This window comes from Arachis hypogaea, chromosome 16 (genome assembly GCF_003086295.3).
Source record: "Arachis hypogaea cultivar Tifrunner chromosome 16, arahy.Tifrunner.gnm2.J5K5, whole genome shotgun sequence".
Taxonomy (NCBI): Eukaryota; Viridiplantae; Streptophyta; class Magnoliopsida; order Fabales; family Fabaceae; genus Arachis; species Arachis hypogaea.
The window spans coordinates 128,554,292-128,572,178 of NC_092051.1; positions in this window are offsets into that span (position 1 = coordinate 128,554,292).

Consider the following 17,887-nt stretch of genomic DNA (forward strand, 5'->3'; position numbering starts at 1 on the left):
AAGTAACAAAAAACCCAAAAAAATAACCGATGGCCAAATCCCATATGTATTCTGAAATCAGCAGGTAGAACATCCAAAATCAAGGGTTTTTCTTCCTTGGTGCCTTGAACTGTGGTGTTGGAACAAACTTCATGAAATTTGCTAACCTTGAAAATGTGGCTGCACTTGCTCCTTGCATGGGATCGGCAGAAGTAGTTACTGGTTGTGGTGAGTTCCTCCGCTTGGTTGGTAATTTAGGTGGCCTTTTTGTTGTTGTTGGTGGTGCCTAAGTTAAGTGTGAGAATTAGTATGAGTTAGTGTGAAAACAAGAGTTAAATATAGGAAGTAAACAACAAAACTTTTGGGACATTTTATACCTCATCTTGTGTTCTACCATAGCTTGGTTGGGATAAATCAACCTCTTCAGCTTGCGGTGCAGCCACTGGTGGTGGAATGTCAGCTGCTTGTGGTCCCGGAGTGGCAGTGTTACTTGCTTCAGTTGCAGGTGTACTCCCAGTAGGAGTAGTTTTGGCCTTGGAAGCTGCCACAGCAGCTGCTGCAGCTGCAAGAGCAGCAGCAAGCTCATCAGCTTTCTAACCTTTTTGACCAACTTACTAGCCAGCCAAGCTCTATTTGCAGCCCTATTAGAATTTTCCCTTGGACATGTATGATCATCATAAAAAGTCTTTTCCTTTCCTTTGGCCATGGCTGAAGCCTTCTGAACCTTCTTGACCTCTTTTCTAATTGGTTGTGTAACCAATTCATCATCACTACTAGAGCTGGCCTCCTGCACAGGGACATAAGAGTTATCCTCTGAACTCCCCTCATCACTGGTTGATTCGTTTGTAGTTAAATCCACATGAACAGTTTGCTTCCCTTTGTTAGCACTCCAACATTCCTTTGCCTGAGATCTTGTGATTCTTTTAGGTGGGTTAAATTTGGGCTTGGATTTCGAAGTAAACTTGGGCTTGGGGTTTGGTTGAGTTTTCTTGAGCTTCTGGTTCTGCTTGGGTTTCTGATTATGCTTGAGAGTTGGGGTTGTATTGGGCTTTCTAGTGGGTTTCGGGTTGGGTATATGATGGAGTTTAGGGTTCTCATGATTAGCCATGGACTTGGTGTCATTATGGATAGGTCCTGTGGTGGGGTGTTAGCAGGATTTGGGATTGCAACTAGACTGTTTGGAATGGGGATTGGAGTAGGAGGAACTGGGTCAGGAGTTGATTTGTCATCTGAAATTTCATTTAAGGTATCCTCAGAGGTGTTCTTATTGTTTACACCCCTAGGCTCCTCTTGTGGAACATAATACAAACACAGAACAACTTCCTTCCCCCCCCCATCAGTTCAGGCGTCGAAACTCCATGTTCGAAATAAACATCGACTACTCTATCATTCCTATGTGCATGGAAGCACATCTCCCTTAATTCATCATTAGTGGTCAAAGCTCTCAATCAACCTCCAAGCTCCTGTCCGGAACCAGCTACCAGCACTCAACTACCTTGTCATATCCCAACTCCTTAAATAATTCCTGACGAAGAAGACATCGAGTGTATCCTCATCTAAATCTCCTAAGCAAGCTCTATTGTCAGGTGAGTAAACTAATCTTCCATCAACATTCTTCTTAAACGTTCCACCATGATGGAACATGATATCCAGCAACTTTTCCATCTGTATCGAAAAAAATACAACATTTTATCTAACATATGGAATCAGCAAACAACAGATCATATTCCAAAATTGCTTACTAACAACTACTTCAGTGACTATGTCATTATAGAAATATCCATATTTTTGGTTTGAAAATAGAGCATTCTGATAACCCCTACCCACACCACCCGGTGCAAAAAACCCTAGCTACTAACATAGCATCCATGGTTTTTCATCAATCTACACCAAATTTTCAAGTAAAATCCATAATGATGGATATCTTACCACTATGAAAAACAGAACAACACTATCTAATATACTGCATGCCTACCTCTGTCACAGGGGATTTCACGCAGAATCTTTGCTCCTTCCTTCAGCGATCTTCAGCCAACGTGACCAGATTCCTCTGAACTCTAAATTGTTTCACTCCGAAAAGCCTCGCCAGGCCTCTCGAATGCCAGGGTTTGGCGCTTTCAGTTCGCAGAAGATGAAGAAGACGATGTGATCTCTTTGAATATTGGCGGGGGGGGGGGGGGTTTGAATGTTTTGTTAATACTTCCTACTTGAAACGGCGTCGTCTAGTTATGGGTTTAGCGCCAAAACCCAATACGACGACGTTTCCCATCCTCCAGCGTGGCAATCATTCGCCTCGTCACTTCCGCCGGCAAGAAACATGAACGGAAAATTTGAGAGGGACCAGGTTGATGCATTTTTTGCAATCTAGAGGACGTACTTAGTGCAATTGAGAAGTCAGGGACTAAATCGGTGCATTTTGTGAATCTCATGGACCACTTTGGGGTTTAACTCCAACTTTGTTACTTGAAAGGAATTTTTTGAGGTCAGGCTACGAACTACGAACACAAACACAAATATAAGACATAATACAATATAAAATATATGGATACGACATATATATAAAATATAAAATATTTTTTAAATAAATTATAATAATATTTTAATATTTTATTATATTAAATTACAAAATACAAACTAATATTTTTAAGTGTTTTTAATGTTATTTTTTAATTATAAAAAATATTTAAAATAATTTTTTATTTTAATAAAAAATAATATATATTATGTCTAAATCCATTTTAAGAATATAGGTCAAGAATAAAGTGATATGTGATAGTATTTGAGTATATATCCAAACATGTTTAAAAAATATTTTTAATTTTTTATTAAAATATAATTAGACATGGAAGACACGCGTGTTAGATAAGTGTCTAATAAGTATCGTATCTAAAATGTGTCCAACACATGAACACGACAACTTAGCGAAATGTCTATATTTGATAAAAATTACCCTATACTAGCCTAATTGAATTAACTTTTGACCTGTTTTCGAAATGAGTAGCTCTCGACCACTTAAACAATGTGGGAGAAGGACAAAGCTTCAAAACCAAAATAAAGCAATATTCAACCTAAAAACTCCAACACTAAAAACCTACACAACACTTACCTTTCAAAATACCAACACTAAAAGACACAACTCTTCCACTGCGAAACAGACTAGAGAACTACCAAGCCTACTCCAAACTACACAAAAATAGATAAAAAGAACAACTTCTAATCATCAAAAAGCTATCCTAACAATCAGATACTCCCCTACGACATTGCCATTTAAGAGCAATGATTTTGAACTCAAAGAAAGCAAATATAGAGAGACATAACCAACACCGACTCAACATGAGAAGACTCTAATACAGTTGATATCATATGTTCAATTGTTAATAATTTCCATTCCTCAAGTAAAATTGGGCCACACCATCCACCTTTTTTATTAATACATAATGCACTTATTTTTGGAACCCACTCATATTTGCATAATTTTTTTTCTTTATGCTGATCCCCTCTTACTTCTTTGTTTCTCTCAAAGTTTTCTTGATACGATTGATTATTTCTTTTTCATTGTCATATTTTAACATTAGTTGAGAGCCTACTCTCTACATTTTTATTGCTTCTTCTTTGGTGTCTTCAGCTTTTTTTCTTCTGACTCTGATTCAGTTTGTCTCTCCTTCTTCTTGGACTTGTCTATAGAGCAAACTATTTCCCAATCTTTTTCTTTCACGATACCTTTTCTTCTTTGATGGAGACTTGATGAGGGCCAAAAGTCGGTTTAGAATTCTCTCAAAAAGAATTGCTTCGTCGATAGTATAGTCCTTGTCACAAAACAAATCAAATAACTAAGAGTTTTAAATTCCAAGTCGTTCTCCCACAGAATTGCAATGAGGTGTGCGTATCATTGGCTATGAAGAATTAATCTCATTTAGTCAATTCCAACCTCGAGGGTAAGTCAAATAGGCATAATTGATCTTAATCCATAAATTCTAGCCAACTCACTAATTAGCTTAGTGAAAGACTAGCGTTAGTGGAAACAAAATCAACTAACAACCCTAAATCACCAATCAATATTGGACATCAATGATTCAAGGTCACCTAAGTCCTCAATCCCAAGCCAAGAGTGTAAAATCTACTCTATAATTGAAAGAGGCATTTTATCAAATACTTGGAAGACATATAAACAAAGCATCATAAATTGTATGAATTATTACAAGCTATAACTACCAAAATCAAGAAAGTAATAACAATAATTCAATTAAACATCAATAACATGAAAAACATCAAAATTGCATTAATAGAAAACCAAAATTCACAAGAGTTCATGAAACTAAAATAGTATAAAACAAGAAACTAACGACAAAAGCCAAGTGAATTAAGAGGAAAGAACAAGAAAATATAAAGAAAACTAAACTAAAATAAGATTAAAACCTAAATCTAAAGAGAAATTAAACTAAAAAACCCAAAATTTTAGAGAGAAGTCGGAGCTTTTCTCTTTAGAATTGTCCTAAAACATAATAAAAACCTAAACCATGACTACTTCCTATTACCTCCCTTTGATCCTCTTGAGTTTGGCTTGAAATCCTTTAGAAATGAGTTGGATTCGACCCAAGAAAGCCTTGAAATTGCGACCCACGTGTTCCTTAAGTGAAATCACGTGCTGGCAGTCATGCGTACGCATGAGAGATGCGTACGCGCAAATTCACAAACTTCCAAAACATGCGTACGCATGAGGCATGCGTATGCACAACTTGAGATTCATGCATACGCAGAAGGTGTGCATACGCATGACCATGAAATGTTCAAAACTCTATTTCTTTATGAATTCTCCACTTTGCATACTTTTTCTTCACTTCTTCAATCCAATCTTTGCCTTATAATCCTGAAATCACTCAACAAACATATCAAGGCATCGAATAGACTCAAAGTGAATTAAATTTAAACAATTTAAGAGGCTAAAAAGCATGTTTTTACTCTTAAGAACATTATATAGGAAGAAATCACGAAACCATGTTATTTTAGCAAATAAATGCAAGATAAATTGATAAAATCCACTCATTTCAATACAAAATAAACCATAAAATTGTGGTTTATCAAGACTCACTAGAAATCTTCTTTTCTTTGTTTATTTCTTTCTTCCTCTTATATTTTTTACGTTTTTTTCTTTTTCTTACAATACTCTTACATCCACTCGAGCCAAGCTTCCTCCCCATCCTCATCTTATTTTCTTAGGACAACTTCTTCTATATTATTTATTCGAAGCCTAGTGAAAAATGCGAACTAGAAAAAATTTCACTATCCTTATTCCCTTGATTCTCAACGTTTGTTTCTATTTTCTTCTCTAATTTTTTGTTTGGGACGAATTAAGAGCTAATTTGAGTTTCCTAGATCACCTCCTCAGATGTTTTATCATCCAAAAAGTATTTTGTAGAAACAGAATTTTAATTTTTCATAGAATTTTTCAAGTGTTATATGTCAAAGTAATATTATTCTTCTATCATAGTCTTTTTTCTCACGATGCAACATCATTTGCATTTCATATTTTGCTGCCATCGTCTCATTGAACTATCTTATTTTTCATATTTTTCTCTCTCATCCTTAAATTGGAAATGTGAACCCTCTCCCCCTTCATTTCGAATTCACACACACATTCTTTTTCTCTCTGACCATTCATCCACCCACTCTCTCTCTAACCTTCTCATCTCTCTTTTCCGTCAACCTTCTTCGTCGCCGCTACCGCAAATGTCGCCCTGCTATTGCGAACGTTGCCGCTGCTGCTGCAACGCTCCTGCCACTTCTGCTTCTGCCTCCATTACACCTCCACCCATCTTTTCCGTTTTTTCTTGTTCTGCATTCAAGATTTTTTGTTTGAATTCTGTTTATTTTAAATTCTGTTACTTCAAGTTAATTAATTAGTTAGTAGAGTTTAGTTAGTTTATTTTTTTATTTTAGTGAATATAGGTGGTTAGGATAGGTTAGAATAGGTTAGATTAGGCTCTGAGATTGCTGAAAAATATTGAATCTGCTATTGAAATTAGTTTGAAAATGCTTGACTGTATTAATAAAGATTGAGCTATTTGTATGTTACCTTAATAATGATTGAAAAAATGATTAAGTTGAGAAGGGTTGATGGATATTTGGTTCGGATAGAACTCTTGAAGGGTAGAGAAATCCGAATTTTAGGAGAGACTGTCGAATTTTTTATAAGATTTTCAGTGAAATCGAAAAAATTAAAATTATGTTTTCAAAAGTCTTAGAATTATATTTAGGGTTGATAGATATTTGTGTTAATGGTTACATGAATACGTTCCTCCTTAAAATTTTTATTTTAAGTGTTTTGGGTTATTTGTTGAATTATTTTGTTATCCATACATTTTCTCATATTTGTTATAAGAGTAAAGTATTGTTTTTGTCCCCAACATTTGGAGTAAGTTCCAAAGTTGTTCCTAACATTTCAATCGTCCTATTTAAGTCCCTAACGTTTCAAAATTGGCTCAATGTTGTCCTGCCATTAAGAATCCATTAATAGAATTGACAGCGGAACAAAATTGAGACGATTTTAAAACATTAGGGACTTAAATAGAACAAAAACGTTGGAAACAAAAACGATACATAGAAATAAATTTTAATTTTATCCTTCAATAATATCAATTTTTTACTGTACACAGTATTCAATTATTTTATAATCACATATAAGTAAATTACACTTAATCCCATTACTTTTTATTTTAAATAAATTTATTTTTTTATAATTTTACACTTAAAGATTTTTAGTCATCATAAAATATTTGTAGAATGATTAATACATAAACTTGTAAAAAAAATGATATACGTACAATAAAGTTAAATTATACCTTTTATCTCTAATGAATCAAAATTTTTTAATATTTAATTTGGTTAAACTTTATTTTTAATTTTATTTTTCAATAATATCAAAATTTTACAATAAATAATTATTCAATAATTTTTTTTAATTTTATTCTTAATTACATTACTTTTTCTAAGTGAATTTATTTTTTATTGAGAGCAAAAATTATAAAATTAATTAAAATAATTATTTATCATAAAAAAATTAAAATTATCAAAGAAAAGATTAAAATTTATTAAAAATTAAAATTATTGAAATTATTATTATCTCACATGTTTTACATATATTATATAGTTAAATAAGATAAAGTTTAATTTATATAATATTTTATTAAATTTAAAATTGATAATTTGATCAATATTTTTTCAGTTAAATTAAATTTATCACTTCAATATTTTTACCAATTGCAAGAGATATATAAGTTATAACATTACAATACAATATAGCAACCGAATCATAATAATTACATGACGTAATTTAATTAGTTGTTATTATTACCATAATTATTTTTCAAATTTATTAAAATTAAAATTATTGAAATTATTTAATTTATTATTAACAAAAAATAAATTCACTTAAAAAAATAATGTGATTAAAAATAAAATTTAAAAAATAATTAAATAATTATCTACCGTAAAAATTTGATATTATTGAAGAATAAAATTAAAAATAAAGTTTAACTAAATTAAACATTAAAAAATTTTGATACATTAGAGACAAAAGGTATAATTTATATATATATATATATATAAAATCTTTTTCTTTTCCGTAAGTTTATATACTAGTCATTTTACAAACATTTTATGATAACTAAAAATCTTTAAGAGTAAAATTATAAAAAAAATAATTTAATTAGAATGAAAGTAATGTGATTAAGTGTAATTTACTTAGATGTGATTAAAAAATAATTGAATACTACGTACAGTAAAAAATTGATATTATTGAAGAGTAAAATTAAAATTTAATTCTATGTATCGTTTTTGTCTCCAACATTTTCGTCCTATTTAAGTCCCTAACGTTTCAAAATCGTCTTAATTTTATCCCGTCATCAATTCTGTTAACGGATCGTTAACGATGGCAGAACAACATTGAATCAATTTTAAAACGTTAGGGACTTAAATAGGACGATGGAACAAGAACGACTCAAAAAAATATTAATCACCTAACATTTCTCTAGACAGAAAATGCGGCTACCGGAATAATTCGAGCCCAGGTCTCCACCGCGCTAGTGTCCTATCTGAAAATCCAAATTCAAAATAAAGATTGCAACAAACCATACTCAATCATAATTTGTCATCTAATTTTCTGGTGTGCAGTGTAGTCTCTTGTTAAGTTAAAGAGTATATGATCCACCTAAGAAGCTGTTTGGAATCTTAACAATTTTTGGGTGATCGAGCAGCACCATATTGCAATCTTAATTAAGTCTGAACTAATGCCTAAATTTAGAACCTAATTATTACAAAAATGAAATATCTAGAAAACCATCTTGACAAACATGATAAACAAAACCAACCGCATCCGCCGCAGCCTTGCGACGATGGCGGATGTTGTTGCTGGTGCATGAGTTGCATTTGCTGGTGCCTCTGCTTCATGCTATTTTTCTGTGTGATATTAATGGCGGCGGTTGCCATCATGTACTTCGTTTTCCGCCCTCAGATTCCGATGTACGGCATTGACAGTCTCCAAGTGAAGGCTTTCGAAATGCGAAACGACAGCAAGCTTTACACTGAAATGGCGGTGGTTGTGAGGTGCGAGAATCCGAACAAGAAGATTGGATTCAAGTATGGAGAGAATAACTCCGTGAGCATAATCTATTCGGATGCAGAGCTTTGCGTGGGAAAGTTTGAACCTTTCTTGCAGGCGGCGAAGAACACGGTGATGATTAATATGACGCTGAAGGGGGAAAGGGAATTAGATTCGAAAGAGAGAGAGTAGTTTATGGCGCAACAGAAGGAAGGGAAGATTCCTTTGGTGGTGATTTCGAAGATTCCTGTAACCCCTGTGATTGGTGAGCATTTTCATCAGTTATGGAATGTTAGTGTTCGTGCTAATTGTTCAATGGTTGTTGATAATATCCAGAAAGATAAAACGCCTAATATCTCTCACAAAGAATGTAGCTTTGGTGCTCATTTCTGGAATTAAATCATACCTATAAGCTTGTTTAATTTGTCTTATGATAGGATGATTATTACTCATGCATGTAAGATGATAAAATTGCTAGAGCATTGACCTATGAAAGATAAAAGTAAATAAAGATAAGACAGAGATAAAGATAAAGATAACTATAAGATAAGATAAAGACTAAAATTATAATTGAATTTGTGTATTATGTTGGGATGAATTTGTGGACCGTGAGACGTCTTTATTGTTGTCATGGGTTAAGGTGGAACAGTGGTTTAATACGCCCCCGCAAGCTGGAGGATGAAATATGTAAAGAACACTAAGCTTATTCAGATTAAGATGGAAGGGTTGAGGAGACAAAGGTTTGGCGAAGATGTCAGCTAGTTGCCCAGAAGAGGGAATTGGGAGAAGTTTCATCACTCCAACTTGAACTTTTTGTCAAACCAAGTGACAATCAACCTCTAAATATTTGGTCCGTTCATGAAAAACTGGGTTAGCAGCAATATGAAGAGCACTCTGATTATCACAATATAAAACTGGTTGGCGGATAGGAGAGATGCGTAAAAATTGTAACACATTTAGTATCCATTGAAGTTCACAAGTTGTGTTGGCAAGTGCATGATATTCTGCTTCCGTGGATGAGCGGGCAACGGTGGTTTGTTTCTTGGTCTTCCAAGAGACTAAAGAACTGCCTAAAAAGAAACAATAACCTATTAAAGATCGCCAGTGTCAGGACATCCGGCCCAATCAGAGTCATTGAAGTCGAGAAGCTGAATTTCTGATTCCCTTGGAAAGAAAAGTCTTTTGCCGGAACTAGTTTTCAGATATCGTAATACATGCTTGGCAGCTTGAAGATGAGATTCAGTAAGAGATGCCATGAATTGACTTAATTGTTGAGTGGCATACATGATGTCCGGTCGAGTAGTGGTGAGATAGATAAGACGGCCAACCAAACGGCGATATACAAAAGGGTCGGATAGCAGGGGACTTTTGTCTTGATATAGTCTTGTGGTAGTATCCATTGGAACAGAGGTAGGTTTAACACCTAATAAACCAGAATTCTCCAAAAGATCAAGACATTATTTCCTCTGAGATAAGCAAATTTCCTTCTCTGATTGAGCAACCTCAATACCCAAAAAATATTTTAATGGGCCCAAGTCTTTAATTCGGAAGTGTTGGTGCAAAATAGACTTAATGACAGCAAGTTTAGAAATGGAATTACCAGTGAGAACAATGTCGTCAACATAGACTAAAAGGATAGAAATTTGATCACCAATGAATTTGACAAATAGATTATAATCAGATGAGGTCTGCTGATATCCATGAGATAGCAAAAGATGAGAAAGTTTGTCATACCACATACGACTAGATTGTCGTAAACCATACAGTGACTTTAGTAGCTTACAGCATTGATTCGGTTGAAGAGATGTAAATCTGAGTGGCAAAGTCATATAAACATCCTCAGAAAGATCCCAAGTAAGAAAGCATTATTGACATCCAACTGATGTATGGGCTAATGCTTCATAGAGGCCAATGCCAAAACTAATCAGATGGTGGCAGACTTGACAACAGGGGAGAAAGCTTTCAAGAAATCAACACGTTCAGTTTGAGTGAACCCTTTAGCCACAAGGCGTGCTTTATATGATCAACTGAACCATCAGGCTTGCGTTTGATGCGATAGACCCATTTACAGCCAACCGGCTTAACCCCTGCAGGGCAATCAACAAGACGCCAAGTTTTGTTCAACTCAAGAGCATCCAACTCATCTTTCATAGCACTACGCCAATTAGAGTGTTGATTGGCATTCTTAAAAGACTTTGGCTCAACGTCAGAATGTAGAGATAAAAAAAACTTTTTATGTGAAGATGAAAGAGAAGAAAAAGACATGACTGAAGATAAAGGATACTTGCACTTTGAGGGAGATTGATTTGTAGAGATGAGAGAAGAATTACACAAGTAATTAGAGAGATATGCTGGAAGTCGGTAAGGCCGGTCGGAATGACGAGGATGGGGTTGCTCGGGTGGTGAAGAAGGTGACGGGGGATGAGAAGGTGATGGTGGACTGGTGTCTAGTGTTGAAAGTGATTCGGTGGTCATGGGTTCAACTTGGTTAGAAAATGATAGAGAGGAAGAAGGAGAAGTTGTTGGAGAAAATAAAGAACTAGGTGGAGTTGGGTCAATGGGTATAGGTGAGGGTTCAACTGGAAGACTAACTGAATCTTGTTTTTGAGAATGTGTGTTTGACAATGTTGGGTTGAGTGTATGGAATTGGACATTTTTTGTGACTAAGGGCAAGATCATTTCATAAAAAATCACGTTTCTAGAAATTTCAATTCTTTTATCTCCTAAAACATAAACAATATATCCTTTAAAACCATGTTGAAAGCCAATAAATACAGCCTTTTTGGCTCTTTGATCAAATTTTGATCTATTTGCCATTAGGGTAGAAACAAAACATAAGCATCCAAAAATTTTAAGGTCATGATAATTTGGTGGATGATTGAATAAAATCTCAAATGGTGTTTTAAAATTAATTACGGATGATAGAACTTTGTTAAGTAAATAAACAGCATGTCTAACAGCATAAGACCAAAAAGATGATGGTAAATTAGATTGAAACATAAGAGCACGAGCTATATTCAAAATATGTTGATGCTTGCATTCTACCCTTCCATTTTGTTGAGGAGTTTCAATATAAATACGTTGATGAATAATGCCCTTTGAAGCATAAAAATCAGGTAAAATAAATTTTGGTCCATTATCAGAACGAATAGTTTTGGCTTTGGAGTTGAATTGTGTTTCAATTAAAGTAATAAAATTTTTTATTTGATTTTGCACTTCTCCTTTTGATTTTAATAAAGTAACCCATGTAAAGCGGCTAAAATCATCAACAATAGTAAAAAAATATTTATGATTATGAATAGAATTTTGTCGAAACGGACCCCAAATATCAAAGTACAATAAATCAAAACTTGCATTAGCTTTGTTAAAACTTTGAGAAAATGAAAGTTTCTTTTGCTTAGAAAGATGACAAATGTCACAAGCCTCGTCATGATGCATAGAGATAAAAGGAAATTGTTTATGTAAATGATTAAGTCTTTGCCCAGAAAGGTGTCCTAAACAAAAATGCCATATATTGGAAGGTGTAATGGGTGGAGATTGGATGTAATTTATGAAGTGTGTAGTGGATGAATTTTACCGAAATTTTGTTCAAATACATATAATCCCTTTCTCATTCTGGCCAAATCAATTGTCTCCAAATTGTTGCTCTGTAGAGTGCAAGAAGAAGATGAAAAAATGAGTTCACATATGAGTGCTGAAGTAATTTTTGAAACAGAGATAATATTAAAGTTGAAATGAGGTAAATAAAGAACATCATGAAGAACTAAGGATGGTGAAAATTGAACAATGCCTTTATAAGAAACAGTAGTTCGAGAACCATTTGGTAAATAAACAATAATAGAAGAAATTTGTGTGTAAGAAATAAACCAAGACAAATTTGATGCAATATGATATGTGGCACCAGAATCAATGATCCAAGTATTCAAGAATGAATCTCGATTTGAAGAATTGTTAACAGTAGAAAAAGTATTGAAAGAACAAAGATAATGAGTAGTTGGACTTGACAAAAGCTCAAGATGGTTTAAAGGACGAGCTTCTTCATTGAAAGGAAGTGCCATGAAAGAAAAGTGTTGGGATGACGAAAGGTCCAAAAGAGACTCCGGATGAAGTTGCTGGTGTGCCCTTTCTCCTTGATCTAGGATAGAGTAAGGAGGTTGATTATTCATAGTGGGAGAAGATGTTGAAGGGGTTTTAAGATCTGAATTGGTTGATTTATCCATGGATGTCAGCAGAGTTCAAGAGGAGCTCTGATACCATGATAAAATTACAAAAGAATAAGAAAAGAAAAGAATGCAAACTTTTATTGATTATTGATTGATTGAATTGTATTGAATTGAAGTGTAAACTATGAAGGTAAAACTAAGTATATATAGAGCATTGGCCTATGAAAGATAAAAGCAAATAAAGATAAGATAGAGATAAAGATAAAGATAACTATAAGATAAGATAAAGACTAAAATTATAATTGAATTTGTGTATTCTGTTGGGCTGAATTTGTGGGCCGTGAAACGTCTTTATTGTTGTCATAGGTTAAGGTGGAAGAGTGGTTTAATATAAGATAATTGTTTAATCATATCTAATATATAGATGATGAGAATTTGTATGAAGTAGAATATGTATGAGAATTGATAAAGCATTTCTACTATTCGTACAAAATACCAAATTAAAATTGAAACATGTTATTGTGATCAAACAAAGAAATGTGTTATATACTTATCGCTCAACTGCATAATGCCTTTAATATTGGGTGATGAAAAGTAAACGAGAGTTATTTTTGTGTAAAGTTGATAATTATTAGATAATAATTTAATTAAATATGTTAAATTATTTAATGATTTTTAGTTATTAATTTTATATGAAAATAACTACATATCAATCTTCATTTTAGTATAATTTAGTGTATTTAAAAGGATTAAATAATTTTTTAAAACCTTTTATTAAAGATGTATCTGACTATCGAATAATAATAATATTATTATTATTATTATTATTATTATTATTATTATTATTATTATTATTATTAGGAAAAGCTTAAGGGGCCAGTAACTTTTTAAAAAGTTGGCTAGCATTTAATTATCAAAAGAAAATTGAATGATTCTACACTATTGGATTTAATCTCACACCATTAAAAATATTATTGATGGCCAATTGATGGTTACAAAACACAAAAGTTGCTAGTCCCTTAACACTCCTCTTATTATTATTATTACTATTTTCCAGTTATGTAAAAAAAATTGAAAAATTGGTCCAATTATATTAGTACTTAGCTGAAGGTAAAAACAAAGTTAACAAAAGAAAAAAAAAAACCACAAAATCGATAGAAAGTGTATTAATTTTGAGCAATTATTTACGAGAGATGCAAGCTTAATTAATTATCATAACACTTTGTATTTATTTATTAAAAAAATAAGTTAACTTTGTCCAAGGTATCGAAAATCAAAATTTTATCTAAAATAAAAAATAAAATAAAATACATGCGTGAAATATAAAATGTAATATGATTAAATTTTAAAATCATTTGATCCATTAAAAAATTTTCAAAATCAATTCCTAATCATAATATAAAAAATTTTAAAATTTTTAAATCACAATTTTTGCTAATTTTCAGTTTGAAAATGAATCCATTTAAGAAATAGTAATATACCCAATCCATTTAAACTAACCTTTTGTACCTTATACAATATAATTGACGTATTATTTAAGGAGACAGAACAATAATCCAAGACAATTAGACAAAGATGAATATTTGGAACATCATTAGTGCACCACGAGATTCTTTTCTCTCCTACGTTTTAGGGTTTATAAAATGAAAATATTACATATATTATTTTGTGTACGTTTTTTATATTTTTAATCTAATATAATAAATTAAAAAATAGAACATATATATATATATATATATATATATATATATATATATATATATCATTTTTTTTTCATAAAAAGGACATGTCGCTCGCCCTTCGTTGCTAAAGGAATACTAAACAAATTGTCAAAGCGATTCTGAACTCGAAATTGTTAGTTTTCGCTGAATGGCACTCAATAATATAAATGAATTTTCTAAAAGGGATGTTATCAAAAGTAAGCATATTATTAATAAAATGAAGATATAAGTTGTTTAATTACTTGTAAATTAATATACTTTAATTAAGAACTTTACTTTTCTTTCTTTCCTTCCCTCCAAATACCAGTTAAAATAGTAAATATTTTTTTGGTCTTTTAATCCGTTTTGATAATGATAAATTTTAATAGTGATCCTCACTTATAAGAGTGTTCAAAATCGATTCGAACCGAACTAAACCTACTAACCGAACCAAAAAAAAAAAAAACCAAATAAAACCGAAAATCGAAAAAACAAAAAAATGTGTTTTGCAATTTTTTTGTGGTTCGGTTCGGTTTTCGGTTCTGACCAGGAAAACCCTAACTGAACCGAACCGAACCGGTTTAGTAAAAAACCCTAAAAAACCAACCCACTCCCTCCCCCCCACCCCCACCCCACCCCCAAATGGCCAAACCCCAATTCCCTTGAGCGTGTTTACTGAGCAGAAGTGAGCCCTAACCCCACGCCTCCCACCCCCAATCCAAAGCTCTCAGTCTCAGCCTTTCACAGTTGCGCTCTCCTCTCACCGTCGCGCTCTCCTCTCTGCAGTGGCACACGACCCTCGCACACAACGCATGACCCTAGTCCTTCGCAGGCTCGCACCCAGCGCCAGCAGTAGCAGAGCACGAGCCTCCTCCCTCGCACCCAGCAGTAGTAGAGCTCGACCCTCGCAACCTCGCACCCAGCAGTAGCAGAGCCACAATCCTCGCCAGTCGCCACCCACAACACATCACCCACCAGTCACCAATTCAAGTCTCCCACCCAGCCACCGATTCAAGTCAGATATGGAGCCCGATCCACCGAGTCAGGTATGTAGTTTGGTTAAATCGTTAATTCATTGATATTGTTTACTTTATTGCTGACTTGCTGACTTGTTGATTCATTGTTAATTTGATTCATTGTTTCTGGTTATTGATTTATTTTGTTAGGTATTGTTGCTGGTTAAATTATTGATTTATTTTGGTAATTTGATTCATTGTTGCTGATTTTGTTCTGTTTGTTGAATTGTTTGATGACTTGGTTATTGATTATTGTTGCTTGTTAAATTATTGTTGCTGGTTATTGATGCTGACTTGGTTATTGATTATTTTTTTTTTTTGAAGTAAAGAGCTCAACACACAAGGTGGAGCATGAAAGCAGTTCGTACAACATATGAACCAGTTTACAACACCAGACAACTCAGCGTACATGACAACCCCTAGTCATCTTCGGCAATGCCATTAACAACCAAAGGGTTCACCACCTAGCCATTCATCAGAGAATTCGAAAGACCTGTTCAGAATTTCTTCCACACTAGCTGCTTGGTTTTTGAAGATTCTGTAATTCCTTTCTTGCCAGATTGTCCATATAACAGCAAAAAATCCAATGAACCACCGCTTCCTCTCATCCCTTCGCATTGGACCATTCGTCCAACTTAAAAAGTGCTCTTTTACAGAACCTGGCATTGTCCAAATCCTTCCAAGGGCGAACAACCACGCACTCCACACCTGCCAAGTAAGCTCACACCCAATAAACAAGTGATCCGCAGTTTCTTCAGACTTACAGCATAACACACACAAATTATCTTGCTCCGCAATAACGCCTAATCTACACAATCTAGCCTTGGTTTTCACCCTGCCGACCAACACAAACCAAGCGAACAACTCGATCTTTGGAGGTACGAAACCTCTCCAAATAGCCTTGGTTATTGATTATTGTTGCTGGTTAAATTATTGTTTGCTGATTATTGATTATTGTTATTGGTTATTGATTCATTGCTGGTTATTGATTCATTTATGCAGTTTGATGTCAGATAGGAAGATATTGAAATCAGATTTGGAGCAGATTTGAAGAATTAAATTTGCAGCAGATTTGAAATCAGTGTATTGTTGCTGATTGCTGGTTAAATTACTTTTGTTGAATTATTTTATTGTTGGTATTGTTGCTAGTTGCTGGTATTGTTGCTGATTGTTGCTGGTTTTTAATTTATTTGTTGTTGTGTTTTTGCTGGTTTTTATTTTTGCTGATTGTTGATCTTGTTTTTAATTTATTTGAGTATGATTGAGTATATCTTGTTATGGTATGAATTGCTAGTTGCTGGTATTTGACAAGTATGGAGCTTTCAGGATCTTTGTCTCGTTTTGTTGCCAATATGACTCAGTTTGTCCGGGCACATTCCTGACCTAGGTTCACTAACACTGTTAGAAACATTGTAAGTAACTCATTTTGTATGCAATTCCATGATCTAAATGTTTGAAATCTTTTGATTTATTCATGCCATGAAGCTCACTATCTGGATATTATTATTGTATTTAAAGGCACTTGGAAGACAATCAATTCGACGAAGAGATTCCTTCATCTCTAGGGAACATAAGCACTTTGCATGAAGTGTAAGCTCTATCCTCTTTATACAAGAGAATACAATTAAAACTTGTTTTTTTGTGCTGTTTCTTGAATCCTGAGTAGATATTTAAGTCAGCCCTATAGAACTATGTTGTTTACATGAGTGTGGCCCCAAAAATAGTATAGTTTATTTGAATTTCTTGTTGATAAATTTCATTGGATCAAGATTTTGTTAGCTATTGTGTATTTGTTTTTGTCGATTTCAATTTTATGACTTTGTGAAATAGTATGACAGTATTTTTTTTGAATTGATTGAAAAACCGAACAAACCGAACCAAACCAAACCGATTTTAATTGGTTTGGTTTGGTTCGGATGACCTTGATAAAAAACCGAACCACAGTTTAATTAAACGATTGGATCGGTTGACTTTTCTCTCAAAAACCGAACCAAACCGCACCGCGAACACCCATACTCACTTAGTTTCGTGAGCCGGAATTTCAAGTAGGTTGGTAATAAAATTTGGTTTAATTACTCTGCTCGTCCTTATAGTTTTGCAAAATTTTTAATTAGGTCCTTATATTTTTTTTTTCTTTTAATTGAGTCCTTGCACCAAAATTTTTTTTAATTGGGTCTCTACACTTTTTTTTCCTTTTATTTAGGTCCCTGTACCAGTTTTTTTTTTTTTAGTTGGGTCCCTATAAAATTAAGCCAATTACTACTAAGAGGGACTTAATTGAAAAAAAAATTTGGTGCAGGGACCCAATTAAAAAGAAAAAAAGTATAGAGACCTAATTGAAAATTTCACGAAACTATAGGGACCAACAGAGTAATTAAACCATAAATTGAATGTAGATAATTCAACAATTGGAGTAATAAAAAATATTAAAAA